We start from the raw sequence: 20425 nt of genomic DNA, 5'->3' as shown, positions 1-20425 counted from the left end.
AATTTACAATGTTATTTGGTAGTCTACAAATTTTTATTATCACAAATAGTATAATATTCAGAGCTATCGGCTAGTAAATGACCACAAGCGCTACTGAAAATGTATGCTTGTCCGTGATTTGAGAAATCCCTTATACCCGGAAGAAGCCAGAAACGACTTGTTACCTCCAAGTTTTGACCGACTGAGACGGCTTTCAAAAGATGAACAATTAATCGTCGCCTTCGACATTACAAGTTGCAGGATGGTATTTTTCGTAAAAACATGGAAAACAAAGTTAAACGGCACCAGCTGCATTGAATAAACCCTATGTTTCCGCATACGCAAGGTCTTTAGAGGTTTTCCGTGGAAAAACAAACCTCGTTAACATTTTCAAAAACCTCTCTTTCAGCCGATCATTTGGAAGCAAATCATGCATAACGCAGCATTTCCTTAAATATCGGCGCTGATAATTGGTCATGCAGTATCGAATGTATTTTAATAGCGTCTTCACGAGAAGCAATTTCTCGTTCTATTTCGATTAAATACGAAGAGTTTTGAAGACACGGACAAGCATACATGTTCAGTATCACTTTAAGCGTTTGGTCGTTTACTGTTGTTGTTGCTGTGGTCTTCAGTCCTGAGACTGGTTTGATGCAGCTCTCCATGCTACTCTATCCTGTACAAGCCTCTTCATCTCCCAGTACCTACTGCAACCTACATCCTTCTGAATCTGCTTAGTGTATTCAACTCTTGGTCTCCCTCTACGATTTTTACCCTCCACGCTGCCCTCCAATACTAAATTGGTGATCCCTTTATGCCTCAGAACATGTCCCGCCAACCGATCCCTTCATCTAGTCAAGTTGTGCCACAAACTTCTCCCCAATCCTATTCAATACTTCCTCATTAGTTATGTGATCTACCCATCTAATCTTCAGCATTCTTCTATAGTACCACATTCCAAAAGCTTCTATTCTCTTCTTGTCCAAACTATTTATTGTCCATGTTTCACTTCCATACATGGCTACACTCCATACAAATACATTCAGAAACGACTTCCTGACACTTAAATCTATACTCGATGGTAACAAATTTCTCTTCTTCAGAAACGCTTTCCTTGCCATTGCCAGTCTACATTTTATATCCTCTCTACTTCGACTATCATCAGTTATTTTGCTTCCCAAATAGCAAAACTCCTTTACTACTTTAAGTGTCTCATTTCCTAATCTAATTCCCTCAGCATCACCCAACTTAATTCGACTACATTCCAATACCCTCGTTTTGCTTTTGTTGATGTTCATCTTATATCCTCCTTTCAAGACACTATCCATTCCGTTCAATTGCTCTTCCAAGTCCTTTGCTGTCTCTGACAGAATTACAATGTCATCGGCGAACCTCAAAGTTTTTATTTCTTCTCCATGGATTTTAATACCTACTCTGAATTTTTCTTTTGTTTCCTTCACTGCGTGCTCAATATGCAGATTGAATAACATCGGGTACAGGCTACACCCCTGTCTCACTCCCTTCCCAACCACTGCTTCCCTTTCATGCCCCTCGATTCTTATAACTGCCATCTGGTTTCTGTACAAATTGTAAATAGCCTTTCGCTCCCTGTATTTTACCCCTTCCACCTTCAGAATTTGAAAGAGAGTATTCCAGTCAACATTGTCAAAAGCTTTCTCTAAGTCTACAAATGCTAGAAACGTAGGTTTGCCCTTCCTTAATCTAGCTTCTAAGATGAGTAGTAGGGTCAGTATTGCCTCACGTGTTCCAACATTTCTGCGGAATCCAAACTGATCTTCCCCGAGGTCGGCTTCTACTAGTTTTTCCATTCTTCCGTAAAGAATTCGCGTTAGTATTTTGGAACTGTGACTTATTAAACTGATAGTTCGGTAATTTTCACATCTGTCAACACCTGCTTTCTTTGGGATTGGAATTATTACATTCTTCTTGAAGTCTGAGGGTATTTCGCCTGTTTCATACATCTTGCTCACCAGATGGTAGAGTTTTGTCAAGACTGGCTCTCCCAAGGCCGTTAGTAGTTCCAATGGAATGTCGTCTACTCCGGAGGCCTTGTTTCGACTCAGGTCTTTCAGTGCTCTGTCAAACTCTTCACGCAGTATCGTATCTCCCATTTCATCTTCATCTACATCCTCCTCCATTTCCATAATATTGTCCTCAAGTACATGGCCCTTGTATAGACCTTCTATATACTCCTTCCACCTTTCTGTTTTCCCTTCTGTACTTAGAACTGGGTTTCCATCTGAGCTCTTGATGTTCATGCAAGTGGTTCTCTTATCTCCAAAGGTCTCTTTAATTTTCCTGTAGGCAGTATCTATCTTACCCCTAGTGAGATAAGCCTCTACATCCTTACATTTGTCCTCTAGCCATCCCTGCTTAGCTATTTTGCACTTCCTGTCGATCTCATTTTTGAGACGTTTGTATTCCTTTTTGCCTGCTTCATTTACTGCATTTTTATATTTTCTCCTTTCATCAATTAAATTCAATATATCTTCTGTTACCCAAGGATTTCTACTAGCCCTCGTCTTTTTACCTACTTGATCCTCTGCTGCCTTCACTACTTCATCCCTCAGAGCTACCCATTCTTCTTCTACTGTATTTCTTTCCCCCATTCCTGTCAATTGTTCCCTTATGCTCTTCCTGAAACTCTGTACAACCTCTGGTTTCAGTTTATCCAGGACCCATCTCCTTAAATTCCCACCTTTTTGCAGTTTCTTAAATTTTAATCTACAGGTCATAACCAATAGATTGTGGTCAGAGTCCACATCTGCCCCTGGAAATGTCTTACAATTTAAAACCTGGTTCCTAAATCTCTGTCTTACCATTAGATAATCTATCTGAAACCTGTCAGTATCTCCAAGCTTCTTCCATGTATACAGCCTTCTTTTATGATTCTTGAACCAAGTGTTAGCTATGATTAAGTTATGCTCTGTGCAAAATTCTACCAGGCGGCTTCCTCTTTCATTTCTTAACCCCAATCCATATTCACCTACTACGTTTCCTTCTCTCCCTTTTCCTATTACTGAATTCCAGTCACCCATGACTATTAAATTTTCGTCCCCCTTCACTATCTGAATAATTTCTTTTATTTCATCATACATTTCTTCAATTTCTTCGACATCTGCAGAGCTAGTTGGCTTATAAACTTGTACTACTGTAGTAGGCGTGGGCTTTGTACCTATCTTGGCCACAATAATGCGTTCACTATGCTGTTTGTAGTAGCTTACCCGCATTCCTATTTTCCTAATCATTATTAAACCTACTCCTGCATTATCCCTATTTGATTTTGTGTTTATAGCCCTGTAGTCACCTGACCAGAAGTCTTGTTCCTCCTGCCACCGAACTTCACTAATTCCCACTATATCTAACTTTAACCTATCAATTTCCCTTTTTAAATTTTCTAACCTACCTGCCCGATTAAGGGATCTGACATTCTACGCTCCGATCCGTAGAACGCCAGTTTTCTTTCTCCTGATAACAACATCCTCTTGAGTAGTCCCTGCCCGGAGATCCGAATGGGGGACTATTTTACCTTCGGAATATTTAACCCAAGAGGACGCCATCATCATTTAATCATACAGTAAAGCTGCATGCCCTCGGGAAAAATTACGGCTGTAGTTTCCCCTTGCTTTCAACCGTTCGCCGTGCCAGCACAGCAAAGGCGTTTTGGCTAGTGTTACAGAGCCAGATCAGTCAATCATCCAGACTGTTGCCCCTGCAACTACTGAAAAGTCTGCTGCCCCTCTTCAGGAACCACACGTTTGTCTGGACTCTCAACAGGTACCCCTCCGTTGTGGTTGCACCTACGGTACGGCTATCTGTATCGCTGAGGCTCGCAAGCCTCCCCACCAACGGCAAGGTCCATGGTTCATTGGGGGGGGGGGGGGGGGGGTCGTTTACTAGTCGATAGTTATGAACATTATATTTTTTGTGACAGTAAAAATTTGTAAATTTAATAGAAGTTCGTCCGATTACACATATTTTTCCCATTATATCAATTGTCATATAAATAGTAAAGAAAATGACTGTGTTAGAAATAAAAAAAATGACAAACGTGACTCGATCCAGCGATCCAGCGGTCAGCGGGGCTTGGACGCTAACCAAGCGGCTGCCGCCACTTCATGGTAAAAATGGCCACGCACAGGTATATATTTGCCGACCGAAATTATCTTGCGATTTTCTCAGTAACGCTTGAGAAGTACGCGCTACTGCATACACATTTTGTTGTCCTCATGGAGTACTACGAGTGTACGAAGTTTGCAGTAAATCCATGTTCCAAACGTTATGGCCTCCCCTTGTAAGTGCACTGGGGCTGCTTCAACGAGGAGCGGGGCGCGTGTTCTTCCTGGGTGCTGGGAAACCGTAATGGAGCCAGGGAAATTCTCTAATATGATCGTTTGGGTGAGGGGAAGCGTTACGGTTCTCGGGCATTCTGTCCTCCAAATCTTTGAACACGGTATAGTCACCGGTCAACGTTGTTGTGACGCTGTAGTCCTTCCTTCCCTATGTGCTTCTCTTCAGGGGCGCATTCTAACATACCACGAGAATTCCTTACCAAACTTGTGGCCAGCATGGGAGCACGTTGCAGAGTGTTACCGTCCGTGGTGATCACGCACCCTATTAAGAACCATGTCCCACCGTTTATACAGGTCGCTCAGGATACGGTGATCGATGCGAAGTGGCCGATGCGCAGTGACCATTTTTCGACGCAAGGGCTGGGCGATTTCATACTTTTGTTCAGAAATGGATGTCGACAGTCATTTGCCACCTTCCGGCCGGTCGGCGATGACAAAATCGATGCGCACGCCCTGCAATCTTTCTCAAACGATTTTCCAGAAGCTATTCCTATCCCGTAAAAATGTTTCATTTTTGCTTTGCTTGTAGCCTTATATGTCTGGTTTATTATGATGTGCTCATCATTTTGTTAATGGTCATAGTTATTGGGATATTTATGTGGAAGTAAGACTCTTGGTGAAATTCGAAATTGTTTGCAATGAAAAATAGGGGTCGCTATGATTTTGCGTCTGGTGCATATTACATAATATGTTGCTGCGTATGAAATTTAGCCAACATATGGATTTTTTCTTCAGACTTGGTTGGAGGTCTCTATCTGTCACCAATCTCGAGGAAACTGATCTGACGTAGCACACTCATTTCCGCTCGTGCCTCGCCAGCGATAAAGCCAGAGTGAAATATCCACAACATTCCTCATATTTGTTGAACGTTTTGAGATATCGAAACGAGGTTTTGGCAAGTGATAGCTCACAAAGAAGAGAGTATTTTTCTGTATGGTTATCACGCAGCATTTCATGATCTACTGTGTTACTCCACTAACTACAGGCTGTTTCTATGAAATAATGTAATTTTTAAGGGCCATCGATAGCTGGTGAAACGAGAAATGCGTCGGGTTTTGGAACAACATAAGTGAAGTCATTACACGTTTATTTTGTGCTTTTTCATAAGATGCTGACCTTACTTTTCCTCAGCTCGTCGCTTAATTTATGAACCACTGTTTCAGAAGTCTCTCGCAGTTGCGGTGCACAAGTCACTGAGTTGAGACTGTGGAAACTCCGCTGATTTTTGGCAAAAGAAGCAAATTTTAACATGGCAACAAGAGAAATGTATAGGTTTTACTCAGAATTCCCCACTCGTGATCCTTCTCTGAAAGTTATAAATGGTTAACAAAGCAGGCGAAAATAAATCGCTGCATTTTCGGCGGAATTCTTTTTAGACACTGACCAAAGAAGAGATGATAAATCTTTTTTAACGGTCACTATGCAAGTGTGGACGTGGAGGGGCCCCGCATAATAGTTATCAAAAATGTGAGTCTAGATTTCAGTTTAGAGTGGCGTTTCCCCTACAGCGCCCTGAGCGAGCCCCCACCATTTCCGCTCTCTGCACGCTACCCCAGCCGACTGTGCATCTAGCGGCAGGGCATTTTGCGCGCACTATAATGTCTGGGGGCAATAATAATCATATGGTTCAAATGGCTCTGAGCACTATGGGACTTAACATCTGAGGTCATCAGTCCCCTAGAACATAGCACTACGTAAACCTAACTAACCTTAGGAAATCACACACATCCATGCCCGAGGCAGGTAAAAGGTTCCTTTTACCAGCACACACCCTTAATCCTTTCCCAGCTTCGCGTCCAGCTTGACTGTTGATTTACGTAGACATCACGCTATTAACAGGCCTTCTTCCACTAGTAAAAAGCTTTATTTGTAGTATTTAAACAGCTGATAGTTATTTTCGTGTGGAGTGTTCGAAACAGTGTCCATCATTCGTCGACTATCCCTCACTACTTTCAAAAAATGTTCTTTTAACACAGAAAAATAGTGCATAAAATCTATCAGTAAAATTCTCTTCTGCTGGGGTCTGTCTGCATTGCAGAGCTGTCATTTGTACTGAGGTGATTCACGTGGAAAGGTTTCCGACGTGATTATGACCGCACGACGGGAACTGACAGACTTTGAACGCAGAGTGGTAGTTGAGGCTAGACACATGGGAAATCGTTAGGGGTTCAATAATCCGAGATCCACAGCTTAAAGAGTGTGCCGAGAATTCTCAGTTCAGGTATTGGCTCTCAGTACGGACAACGCAGTGGTCGACTGCCTTCACTTAACGACCGAGAACAGCGGCGTTTGTGTAGAGTTGTCTGTGCTAAGAGACAAGCAACACTGCTTAGAAATAACACCAGAAATCATCGTGGGGCGTATGACAAACGTACCCCTTAGGACAGTGCGGCGAAGTTTGGCGTTAATGGGCTGTGGCAGCAGACGGCCGAGGCTAACAGCACGACATTGTCTACAGCGCTCTCCTGGGCTCGTGACCACATCGGCTGGATCCTAGAAACTGGAAAACCGTGGCCTCTTCTGATGAGTTCCGATTTCAGTTGCTGAGAGCAGACGGTAGGGTTTGATTGTGGCCCAGACCTCACGAAGCCACGGTCCCAAGATGTCAGCAAGGCACTGTGCAACATGGTTGTGGCTCCATAATAGCGTGGGCTGCGTTACATAGAATGTCCTGGGTCCTCTGGTCCATCTGAACCCATCATTGACTGGAAACGGTTATGTTCGGCTACTTGGAGACCATTTGCAGCTATTCGTGGACTTAATGTTCCCAAACAACGATGGAATTTTTATGGATGACGATGCGCCATGTTGCCAAGCCACAACTGTTCGCCATTCGTTTGAAGAACACTCTGGATAATTCGAGCTAATGATATGGCCATCCAGATCGCCCATCATGAATCCCGTCGAACATTCGTGAGACATAATCGAGAGGTCAGTCCGTGCACAAAATCCAGCACCAGCAACACCTATAGAGGCAACATGGCTCAATGTTTCTGCGGGGAAATTCCGGTGACTTGAGTCCTTGTCACGAAGCGTTACAGCACTACGCTTGGCAAAAGAAGGTCCGACGCGATATTAGGAGGCATCGCAAGACTTTTGTCATCTGAGTGTATAGCAGCCGTAGTTTGTCGTGACTTGGGCTGTGCAACTCGTTAATACGTGGCCGGAGGCAGAGAACACCAGTTACCCATATTCAAGTCGCATACGTCTTGTAGATCAGGATTACCCTAAATGTGTCCGATAAGGATTTTATCCATCAAATTATGAGACTAGGAAGTCAAGTGAAATTTATCGACGTCTTTCTGATTAGTAATAATATCCTTAGCTTCCACGATGCCTTGTATAGGAACCAAATGTTAAGCATCGTAAAATGAAATATTTTTTATCTTTATTATAATCATTAGTGCTGTTGTGTTTATAATGACTTTTCATGTGTAAACTAATTTTTAATTTAAATTTCTCTTTTAAAAATGCTAGATGCGCCATTACGCGTTTTGTAATTGCGTGTGATTGGCATGGAGGACTAAAAATAATAAATAAGAAAAAATTTAAAAAAGGAAGAACTAGATGCATGTAGTAATATTATGTAATTTAAATGACAACAACCGCTGGGGATGGGTACCCCACTGCAGTTTGGTGCAGTTTGAAAACAAATAAAACCGGATTTGATCACGGTGGCTGATACCTATACCAAAGTACTTTTCTTTTTTTTTTAAAAAAAAAGAAAAGTTCCCCTATCGTTGAGATTCGCATGATGTACCTCACAATACCCGCCGTATATGGACACAGTGAAAGGTGGCAACCCCTTCACTATGTGAAAAGCGCCAGATGACCCGTGTCGTTTACACAGCATTTAAGTCTACGGCGTCAATGTCGTTTGCGCAATATGCTCCTCACGCAAAGATATCGTACAGAAGTACCTGGAACTAAACACCATACACTGGTGCACAGTCTGATGGTACATCAACGTCAGTCCCATTAAAGGCAAATTCTTATTATGATTATTCCTTATACTGCCAAGATAGCAGAATGACAAAACATTAGACTGATACATAAATTGGCAGGTACGCCTTGATGGACCTAAATGTAAGGTTTTGAACTTCTCGAGAGGGAAACATGTCGTCACCCTTGAGTACCTTTTTGGACTGTAGTGAAGTCAGTCACGAGATACAAATACCTGGGAGTGACGATATCAAGGGGTTTGAATTGAGACGGTTACATAGATTTTTTTGTCTATTCATTGGTATTGTTATGTGGTGCAAGGGAGGTTACTGAAAAAAAAACTGCACAATCTATCTACCGGATAGAAAAGACAGAGGCATGTTTGCCCAACTGTAGAGTCTGACAGAAAGGCCGATATGTTTCAGTAACGCTCGAAGAAAAATGTCCAGCATAACGCGGAAATACACTTAATAAAGTCAAGACTCGATTTTCTCAGTGAACTCTAAGAACGTTCTTCTACATATTGTCGCTTTGATGAGGGTCGTGAAGATAAAGTTGGCTCCTAAAGAGGAGTACACCGTCACTATGCTCACGCTCCATATCTTGTAAATGGAACGTGAGTAAATAGTCCAACGTGATAGTGCAGGGAGCACATTCAACACGTACTTTACAGAACACGGATGTAAATGATGATGCAGATGTGAAGGCTGAGTAGAAAGCGTCAACAGCTGGAGTGATAAACTACGTGCTCGTTGCGTACCTCGAGTACCCGAGACCGCAGTCTGCAGCAAATCCCAGCATGGCGCGCTCGTCGCGAACATCCACAATAAACTGAGGGGACGCTGCGAAGAGAATTAGTCCGGACTGCGAACGAACGGCACTTGAGCCCAGATAAGGGCGTCGCAGATAACGCACACTTGGCCGAGAGCACACCAGCAGCGGTCGTTGTCACAATATGTAGATGTTAGCGCAGCAACTGCGTACGTCGCCACAAGACGTGCTGTTCCCATCTCGGGAGCTACGCAGCATCGGAATCGAGATAATCAGAAACGATATTGCAACAGCCGAGTACATTCACATTTTCAAACAAAGAGCTAATGCGGATTTCATAGTTTTCTTTGTGTCATCTCCAGCTCTCCAGCTAGGTTGACGATCCGTTGCATTGGCAGTACCGGACACGCTCCCATTGTGCATCTACATCTACATCTATACCCTGAAAACACTGTGAGGTGCGTGGCAAAGGGTATATCCCACTTCCATTCACGTATCGAGCGCGGGAAAAATGATTATTTAAATGAATGTCGTAATTAATTTCATCTTATCCTCACGATCGCTATGGGAGCGGTAAGTAGGGGGTTATACAGGGTGATTCAAAAAGAATACCACAACTTTAAAAATGTGTATTTAATGAAAGAAACATAATATAACCTTCTGTTATACATCATTACAAAGAGTATTTAAAAAGGTTTTTTTTCACTCAAAAACAAGTTCAGAGATGTTCAATATGGCCCCCTCCAGACACACGAGCAATATCAACCCGATACTCCAACTCGATCCACACTCTCTGTAGCATATCAGGCGTAACAGTTTGGATAGCTGCTGTTATTTCTCGTTTCAAATCATCAATGGTGGCTGGGAGAGGTGGCCGAAACACCATATCCTTAACATACCCCCATAAGAGAAAATCGCAGGGGGTAAGATCAGGGCTTCTTGGAGGCCAGTGATGAAGTGCTCTGTCACGGGCTGCCTGGCGGCCGATCCATCGCCTCGGGTAGTTGACGTTCAGGTAGTTACGGACAGATAAGTGCCAATGTGGTGGCGCTCCATCCTGCTGAAATATGAATTGTTGTGCTTCTTGTTCGAGCTGAGGGAACAGCCAATTCTCTAACATCTCCAGATACTGTAGTCCAGTTACAGTAGCACCTTCGAAGAAAAAGGGACCAAAAACTTTATTGGCTGAAATGTCGAACAAATGTACAACTAAATGAAACTTTATAGCTCCCTTAATTCGCCGACAGATAGTGCTTAGCTCTGCCTTTTGTCGTTGCAGAGTTTTAAATTCCTAAAGTTGTGGTATTCTTTTTGAATCACCCTGTAGTATACTCCTCATTTCATGCCAGTTCTTGAAATTGTATTAGTAGACTTTCTCGGGAAAGTATCCGTCTATCTTCAAGAGCCTGCCAATTCAGTTACTTCAGCATCTCAGAGACACGCTCTCGCGGCTCAAACAAACCTGGGATCATTCGTGCTGTCCTTCACTGTATACGTTCAACAAGCCCTGCTAGCCCTCTTTGGTATGGTTCTCACACACTTGAGCGATATTATGGGAAGGGGTCGCACGAGTGATGAGCGAGCAATCTCCTTTGTGGACTAATAGTATCTCTCTAGTATTCTGAGAATAAACGGTACAGCCGGCCGCGGTGGCCGTGAGGTTCTAGGCGCTTCAGTCCGGAACCGCGGGACTGCTACGGTCGCAGGTTCGAATCCTGCCTCGGGCATGGATGTGTGTGATGTCCTTAGGTTAGTTAGGTTTAAGTAGTTCAAAGTTCTAGGGGACTGATGACCTAAAAGATGTTAAGCCCCATAGTGCTCAGAGCCATTTGAGCCAATGAACGGTACCTGCTTTACCCACGATTGAGCCGGTATGATCGTTCCACGTCATGTTACTGCTAAGTGCTACACGCAATTATTTGCATGAGTTTACCGATTTCAGCTGTGACTCACTAACATTATATTCATTGTTGTTGTTGACTTCAGTCCTGAGACTGGTTTGATGCAGCTCTCAATGCTACTATATCCTGTGCTAGCTTCTTCATCTCCCAGTACCTACCGCAACCTACATCCTTCTGAATCTGTTTAGTGTACTCGTCCCTTGGTCTCCCTCTACGATTTTTACCCTCCACGCTGCCGTCCAATACTTCATTGGTGATCCCTTGATGCCTCAGAATATACCCTACCAACCGATCCCTTCTTCTAGTCAAGTTGTGCCACAAATTTCTCATCTCTCCAATTGTATTCAATACCTCCTCATTAGTTATGTGATCTACCCGTCTAATCTTCAGCATTCTTCTGTAGCACCACATTTCGAAAGCTTCTATTCTCCTCTTGTCCAAACTATTTATCGTCCATGTTTCACTTCCATACATGGCTACACTCCATACAAATACTTTCAGAAACGACTTCCTGACACTTAAATCTATACTCAATGTTAAAAAATTTCCCTTCTTCAGAAACGCTTTCCTTGCCGTTGCCAGTCTACATTTTATATCCTCTCTACTTCGACCATCATCAGTTATTTTGCTCCCCAGATAGCAAAACGCCTTTGCTACTTTAAGTGTCTCATTTCCTAATCTAATTCCCTCAGCATCACCCGACTTAATTCGACTACATTCCATTATCCTCGTTTTGCTTTTGGTGATGTTCATCTTATATCCTCCTTTCAAGACACTATCCATTCCGTTCAACTGATCTTCCAAGTCCTTTGCTGTCTCTGACAGAATTACAATGTCATCGGCGAACCTCAAAGTTTTTATTTCTTCTCCATGGATTTTAATACCTACTCCGAATTTTTCTTTTGTTTCCTTCACTGCTTGCTAAATATACAGATTGAATAACATCGGGTACAGGCTACAACCCTGTCTCACTCCCTTCCCAACCACTGCTTCCCTTTCATGCCCCTCGATTCTTATAACTGCCATCTGGTTTCTGTACAAATTGTAAATAGCCTTTCGCTCCCTGTATTTTACCCCTGCCACCTTCAGAATTTGAAAGAGAGTATTCCAGTCAACATTGTCAAAAGCTTTCTCTAAGTCTACAAATGCTAGAAACGTAGGTTTGCCTTTCCTTAAATCTATTTTCTGAGATAAGTCGTAGGGTCAGTGTTGCCTCACGCGTTCCAATATTTCTACGGAATCCGAACTAATCTTCCCCGAGATCGGCTTCTACCAGTTTTTCCATTCGTCTGTGAAGAATTCGTGTTAGTATTTTGCAGCTGTGACTTATTAAACTGATAGTTCGGTAATTTTCACATCTGTCAACACCTTCATACGATACTATTTTTTCATATTGTGAAGTGCACAATTTTACAGTTTTAAACATCTAAAGCAAGCTGCCAATTCTTGAACCACTTTGAAATCTTAACAAGGCCTCATTGAATATTTGTACAACTTCGTTCAAACTGTAATTCGCTGTAGATAATTGCATCCTCTGCGAAAAGTCAGAGGTTACTATTAATATTTTCTGCATGGTCATTAGTATACAACATGAACAGCAAGAGGCCCTACACACTTCCATGTGGTACACCTGTAGTCACTTCTACATCTGTCGATGACGCCTCATCCAAAATAACATTCTGAATCTTCCATACCAAAAAATTTTTAGTCCATTCACAAATTTCGTCTGATACCCCATTTGATCGTACATTTCATAATTAGCTCAAGTGTGGTACTGAGTCAAATACTTTTCAGAAATCGAGAAATATTGCATGTACGTAACTACAGTACATTGACCTAAGGGTTTCAGGATGTCATGTGAGAAAAGTGCGTGTTAGGTTTCACATGATCGATGCTCTGCTACTATACAAACTATTCAATGTGTTGACGGTAGAATATTTCTAAATACCTCCTTTCTGGGAGTCTACACAGGGTATGTAAAAAAATTACCCACATTCTTCTAGGAGATATTACCGTTCAAAATCAGAAAAACGTACTATAAACATATGACCGGAAACAAATACTTGTTGAGGTATGGGGCATTTTACTTGTATCGAGAAGAGTTTGTACTACATGGTGTAGACTGTTTTCCTATTGACATCCACCGATCGCTGCTTATTGAGTGCGCTTGCCTTTGTGTTTAGTCCTTCGGCTGTGATGCTGTTGTCAGACGTAGAACTTGCAACTGTCACCTACAATTACTAAAACGCACTCCTCGTCCAAGCCGCGAAGGGCCAAGGGATGTTTACCACCGCTTTGTCATCTTCTGCCTTGCGGTGTCATGCGAATGCAGTATGAGGGACACGTGGTCGGCACACCGCTGTCACAGCCGTGATGCGGACTTTCTAGATCGAGGAGACGCTAGTTCTCTGTCTAGTAGCTCCTCGGTTGGCACCTGGAGGCTGAGTATACCCTGAGGCAGTCCTCCTCCCAAGGAAAAATGCTTGGCAGTACCGGGAATCGAACGGGGGTCCCCCATATGGCAGCTGTCTATTATGACCATCCAGCTACAGAGGTGGACACTTTCATGTACAGGAACTGGACGAAAGTACGGAAACCCCAAAAACGCAACAGATTACCATGCCTAATGCGATGTAGGAAACCCATTGGCATTCGGCCTTGCCACAGTGGATACACCGGTTCCCGTGAGATCACCGAAGTTAAGCGCTGTCGGGCTGGCCGACACTTGGATGGGTGACCATCCAGCCACCATGCGCTGTTGCCATTTTTCGGGGTGCACTAAGCCTCGTGATGCCAATTGAGGAGATACTCGACCGAATAGTAGCGGCTCCGGTCAAAGGAAACCATCATAACGATCAGGAGAGCGGTGTGCTGATCACACGCCCCTCCTATCTGAATCCTCAACTGAGGATGACACGGCGGTCGGATGGTCCCGATGGGCCACTTGTGGCCTGAAGAATGGTTAAATACTGGTCCTGTACGGTTTTCGAGTGAGTCTCATTCCATTCTTTCTGCAAAATAGTGGCAAGTTCAGGTGAGGTGGACAGCAATAACGCGCCCTTATGTTCAAAGTAGTCCACAGAGAACCGCTAATATTGATATTGGGCGACTGAGGTGGCCAGAGGAGACGCGATAATCCATGCTCGTGCTATCAAAACCAGTCCCGGACGATGCAAGCTGTGTGAACTGCGGGCCTGTCGCTTTGGAACACAGCTTCACCATTGGGGAACGAACAAGTGTACTATAGGATGGACCAGACCACTCAAAATGGTCATACGATGTTGGTGAAATGCGGCCTTGCAGAGTAATCATGGCGTCTATTATATATCTTAAAAAAATTATGTAACTATTTATTTAGAGGAAACACTCTCCTAGTAAACTTGTTTGTCCTTTGATTTGTCGTGATCTGTTACTGATTTTTAGTGAAGTTAGTTTTTACGTTTAGCTTTAAAAAAAATACAAAAGAGATATAATCAGCAAAATAATGAATTTCGTAGGTTGCCAATTACGTATTATATCTGGTTTTATCGAGCGCCAGGCTCCCTACAAATTACTGTAAATGCAATGGCGTAGTATTACTCAGCTCCAGTTCACTGATCTGAAATTATTACAATCACAGAAAATAGACAAGTTTTAATAAAATTATTTCACTGGATTCCTTCAATTAATCTCACTGAATGTTCTTACATAATTTCTTCCGCTCCGGCTATCAGACATTGTGCTGTGAAAAAATATTTTTAAATGTACCGCGTAATGGCGGCTAATTGTTAACAGTCAGAGATCACTGTTACTCGCTCCGCAGCAGCTGGAAACATGCTAAATAATTTTCATTAAATATTCTTTTCATAAGATAAATGTGGCGTAGGTTCTTGAAATAACACACGGAGATCACTTTATACTAATATATTCTTCCTAGGACATAGTTTATACCATTAAATATTTGCAATTACGTTACGACAGAAACAAATGCTAGCGCAGCACAATAGCTTGCGTACCTTATTCCAGCTAACACCAGAACGAACAGAACAAAACAGACTATACAGAAGAATGAGCATTGCATTGTGTTTTATACTCTTACAAAGATAATAATACTTCTTTTAATTACTTACGCATTATAATCTCATACAATAAAAATAATATCTTTTCTGCCTCTATCGATCTATATTGTATATTTTTACAGTTTGTGTTAATACCTTTCTCAGATAAATCGATGTTTGCAGTTCATTTTGAGTCACATACAATCATTTTTATTTATGTTTCACCTCGATAATGGTGAATATTGCAAAAGGGACACTACACGTCCATAGAATACCACAACAAGGCTGCCCAAATCATCACCGAACGCCCGCAATTTTTCATCCTTGGGATAGAATTATCGGCCAGAATTTGGAACAGTGTGAAACAAAACTCATCAGACCAAGTGACATTCATCCATTGGTCCATAGTCCAGGTTTTATGTCTACGGCAATACGTCTTCCTGGTAGGGTCATTTACATTACGGATGCATGGTTATGGAATTCCACCTCGCCCTGCGATTCCCTACTTATCGAGCTCCCTTTGTTTTGTTTTGATGGAGCCGCGCGGGATTAGCCGAGCGGTCTAGGGCGCTGCAGTCACGGTCTGTGCGGCTGGTCCCGGCGGAGGTTCGAGTCCTCCTTGGGCATGGGTGTGTGTGTTTGTCCTTAAGATAATTTAGGTTAAGTAGTGTGTAAGTTTAGGGACTGATGACCTTCGCAGTTAAGTCCCATAAGATTTCACACACATTTGATTTTTTTGTTTTGATGCTGTCAGGATTCGCGAGTGGGCATTAGGTTCTGTAGTGACTTTTGCAGCTGTCGTCCTCTTGTTTTTCGTCACAATCCTTTTTAGTGTCCATCGGTCACGATCACTCAACACGAGCTTTGCCCGCGTTGTGATTTGGCGGATGACCACTTGTTCCCTATACGCGGTAAAAGTCATCGATACGGTGGCTCTTGAAACACGAAACACTTCCGCTCTTTTGGTTACGGAAGCACCCACAGTACGGGCACCAACTCTTTCCCACGTTGATTACACTTAGCCCGACACAATGCACTCAGAACTACACAGAAAAGTGTTACGGCTACGACTGACGCTTTCAACATACTGAGGACATCGTACAGTCGCCCTTCGTGGTCGATTACAACAGCACAACCTGCAGGCTTGGGTAGCATCTGCATTTATGTTCAAACGTGCATTTCTCGCGGTGTTTCCATATTTTTGTCCAACCCATGCACATCAGCCAGTCAGAAATCGTGAGTGACAGACTCATGTGGCTATACATTACTACTGGACAAACCAATAGATGTTGTCTGTCACCAGTTCCTGCACGACAAATTACACTACTGGCCATTAAAATTACTACACCAATATATTATACTAGAACTGACAATGATTACATTTTCACACAATTTGGGTGCATAGATGCTGAGAAATCAGTACCCAAAACAACCACCTCTGGCCGTAATAACGGCCTTGATACGCCTGGGCATTGAGTCAAACAGAGCTTGCATGGCGTGTACAGGTACAGATGCCCATGCAGCTTCAAAACGATACCACAATTCATCAAGAGTAGTGACTGGCGTACTGTGACGAGCCAGTTGCTCGGCCACCATTGACCAGACGTTTTCAATTGGTGAGAGATCTGGGGAATGTGCTGGCCAGGGCAGCAGTCGAACATTTTCTGTATCCAGAAAGGCCCGTACAACCTGAAACATGCGGTCGTGCATTATCCTGCTGAAATGTAGGGTTTTGCAGGGATCGAATGAAGGGTAGAGCCACGGGTCGTAACACATCTGAAATGTAACGTCCACTGTTCAAAGTGCCGTCGATGCGAACAAGAGGTGACGGAGACGTGAAACCAGTGGCACCCCATACCATCACGCCGGGTGATACGCCAGTATGGCGATGACGAATACACGCTTCCAAGGTGCGTTCACCGCGATGTCACCAAACACGGATGCGACCTTCATGACGCTTTGCCATTCGTGCACCCAGGTTCGTCGTTGAGAACACCATCGCAGGCGCTCCTGTCTGTGACGCAGCGTCAAAGGTAACCGCAGCCATGGTCTCCGAGCTGATAGTCCATGATGCTGCAAACGTCGTCGAACTGTTCGTGCAGATGGTTGTTGTCTTGCAAACGTCCCCGTCTGTTGACTCAGGGATCGAAACGTGACTGCACGATCCGTTACAGCCATGCGGATAAGATGCCTGTCATCTCGACTGCTAGTGATACGAGGCCGTTGGGATCCAGCATGGCGTTCCGCATTACCCTCCTGAACCCACCGATTCCATATTCTACCAACAGTCATTGGATCTCTACCAACGTGAGCAGCAGTGTCGCGATACAATAAACCGCAATCGCGATAGGCTACAATCGGACCTTTATCAAAGTCGGAAACGTGATGGTACGCATTTCTCCTCCTGTTATGAGGCATCACAACAACGTTTCACCAGGCAAAGCTGGTCAACTGATACTTGTGTATGAGAAATCGGTTGGAAACTTTCCTCATGTCAGCACGTTGTAGGTGTCGCCACCGGCGCCAACCTTGTGTGAATTCTCTGAGAAACCAATCATTTGCATACCACAGCATCTTCTTCCTGTCGGTTAAATTTCGTGTCTGTAGCACGTCATCTTCGTGGTGTAGCAATTTTAATGGCCAGTAGTGTACAAGGGAAAACCGCCATACGTCGCTCTCTGATACAGTGGATACTTAGCATGGTGAAAGAAGGATGAAAAATGAAGGGACACCTGTTTTCTCTTAGATGCCAACACGCAATAACTTCCGAGGAAATGACGGTCAAACTTTCGATGCGAATTCATCAGGTTACTCGTGTGGCGTAAGATGAAGTGTGCTGGTTTCGCGGTGGCTCCTAGTAGTTTCGAAATTCACGCCTCCTGTTCAAATCCAGTCTTACGGTTCGTTTCTCTTTTATTGTCAGGGAAGTATGTGACTCAAGATTTTTTATAACATCATGAAATACATGGTATTAATGACAAACGGAATAAATATTTCAAATCTTAATACAAATAGACATTATCATTACAATTGACACGATTAACATTTTGCAGAAAACAGCTAACAACAGTTTTCGTTTGGCTCCAAGAAGTTACTGACAAATTTGGTCCTCGAATCCACCAAGGCGTAAACCAATTAATGAAATGACATCAGAATGTGCACGCAACAGCCTCAAAATCTGGAAAGCTCACAAAAGGAATTTATCATCAGTTTCCGGAAAACGTTTTGCAGCCTTATGTACCAATAACGCCGTTTCTGTACGTTATCGACACGCGAGAGGAGCAAGGCGACCCCTCTGTATTAGATGGGCTGTTTGTCGGCGAAACTGGAAAATTGACGTATTCAATAAATGTGATTCTATCAAAGTGTGTGTCCTTCTGTCAACCCTGCGACGTATATTTTTACGTACAGGTGAAGAATTACATTTCCCCATTACAGAAGGGTCCTATTCTGATCGCACAGCAGTCCGCCCCCGGTAGCAGAGTGGTCAGCGCGACAGAATGTCTATCCCAAGGGCCCGGGTTCGATTCCCGAAGATTTTCTCCCCTCAGGGACTGGGTGTTGTGTTGTCTTAATCACCATCATTTCATCCCCAATGACGCACAGGTCGCCGAAGTGGCGTCAACTCGAAAGACCTACACGCGACGAACGGTCTACCCTAGGGAGGCCTTAGCCATACGAAATTTATTTATATATCGCACAGCAGATGGAAATCACAAGTAGAAACGGTGCACGCCTGGATACATATTTAATTGTAGGCTCAAGCTTTAGAAAAAAAATGCTTCGCTATGCTTGGTTTGCCGAGAAATTATTGCCATATCACGAGATATATAACAACATTAAACGAAATTGCTTTTCCCAACGATATTCAAACAAAAAACCTGACTGTGACATGTGTGCTTTGAAGCATTGCTGGTGGTGCTCTGAATTTTTATGCTTTGAATGTTTTTGTGAATACACCGGTTCTCTTGAAGCATAAAAGTAAAATACAAAGCAAAAACTGAAATACTATAGTTTTTGTGTTTTACGTTTCAGTTACTGTTAATTGCACTAACAGCCATTAAAATTGCTACACCACGAAGATGACGTGCTACAGACGCGAAATTTAACCGACAGGAAGAAGATGCTGTGATGTGCAAACGATTAGCTTTTCAGAGCGTTCACACATGGTTGGCGCCGGTGGCGACACCTACAACGTGCTGACAGGAGGAAAGTTTCCAAACCGATTTCTCATACACAAACAGTAGTTGACTGGCGTTGCCTGGTGAAACGTTGCTGTGATGCCTTGTAAAAGGAGGAGAAATGCGTACCATCACGTTTCCGACTTTGATAAAGGTCCGATTGTAGCCTATCGCAATTTCGGTTTGTTGTATCGCAACATCGCTGCTCGCGTTGATCGAGATCTAATGACTGTTAGCAGAATATGGAATCGGTGGGTTCAGGAGGGTAATACGGAACGCCGGGCTGGATCCCAACGACCTCGTATCACTAGCAGTCGAGATGACAGGCATCTTATCCGCATGGCTGTAACGGATCGTGCAGCCGCGTCTCGATCCCTGAGTCAACAGATGGGGACGTTTGCGAGACAACAACCATCTGCACGAACAGTTCGACGACGTTTGCAGCAGCATGGACCATCAGCTCGGAGAATATGGCCGCGGTTACCCTTGACGCTGCATCACAACAGGAGCGCCTGCGATGGTGTACTCAACGACGAACCTGGGTGCACGAATGGCAAAATGTCATTTTTTCGGATGAATCCAGGTTCTGTTTACAGCATCATGATGGTCACATCCGTGTTTGGCGACATCGCGGTGAACGCACATTGGAAGCTTGTATTCGTCATCGCCATACTGGCGTATCACCCAACGTGATGGTATGGGGTGCCACTGGTTACTCGTCTCGGTCACCTCTTGTCCGCATTGACGGCACTTTGAACAGTGGACGTTACATTTCAGATGTGTTACGACCCGTGGCTCTACCTTTCATTCGATCCCTGCGAAACCCTACATTTCAGCAGGATAATGCACGACCACATGTTTCAGGTTGTACAGGCCTTTCTGGATACAGAAAATGTTCGGCTGCTGCCCTGGCCAGCACATTCTCCAGATCTCTCACCAACTGAAAACGTCTGGTCAATGGTGGCCGAGCAACTGGCTCGTCACAATAGGCCAGTCACTACTCTTGATGAATTGTGGTATCGTGTTGAAGCTGTATGGGCAGCTGTACCTGTACACGCCATCCAAGCTCTGTTTGACTCAATGCCCAGGCGTATCAAGGCCGCTATTACGGCCAGAGGTGGTTGTTCTGGGCACTGATTTCTCAGTATCTATGCATACAAATTACGTGAAAATGTAATCACATGTCAGTTCTAGTAGAATATATTTGTCCAATGAATATCCGTTTATCATCTTCATTTCTT

General features: G+C 43.6%; 1 protein-coding gene across 1 annotated transcript in view; it reads right to left on the bottom strand.

Annotated features, from left to right (window-relative positions):
* LOC126416704 (uncharacterized) overlaps positions 1-9152 on the bottom strand; it is a 307969-nt gene extending 298817 nt beyond the window's left edge. The window contains exon 1 of the mRNA XM_050084515.1: positions 9055-9152. The gene's annotated coding sequence lies outside the window, so the exon portion shown is untranslated. The remainder of the gene's footprint in view (positions 1-9054) is intronic.
* Positions 9153-20425: the final 11273 nt, after the last annotated feature.

Source organism: Schistocerca serialis, chromosome 8 (genome assembly GCF_023864345.2).
Source record: "Schistocerca serialis cubense isolate TAMUIC-IGC-003099 chromosome 8, iqSchSeri2.2, whole genome shotgun sequence".
Lineage (NCBI taxonomy): Eukaryota > Metazoa > Arthropoda > Insecta > Orthoptera > Acrididae > Schistocerca > Schistocerca serialis.
The sequence above is the reverse complement of the archived record's forward strand: the minus strand, read 5'-3'. Positions and strand labels throughout refer to the sequence as shown.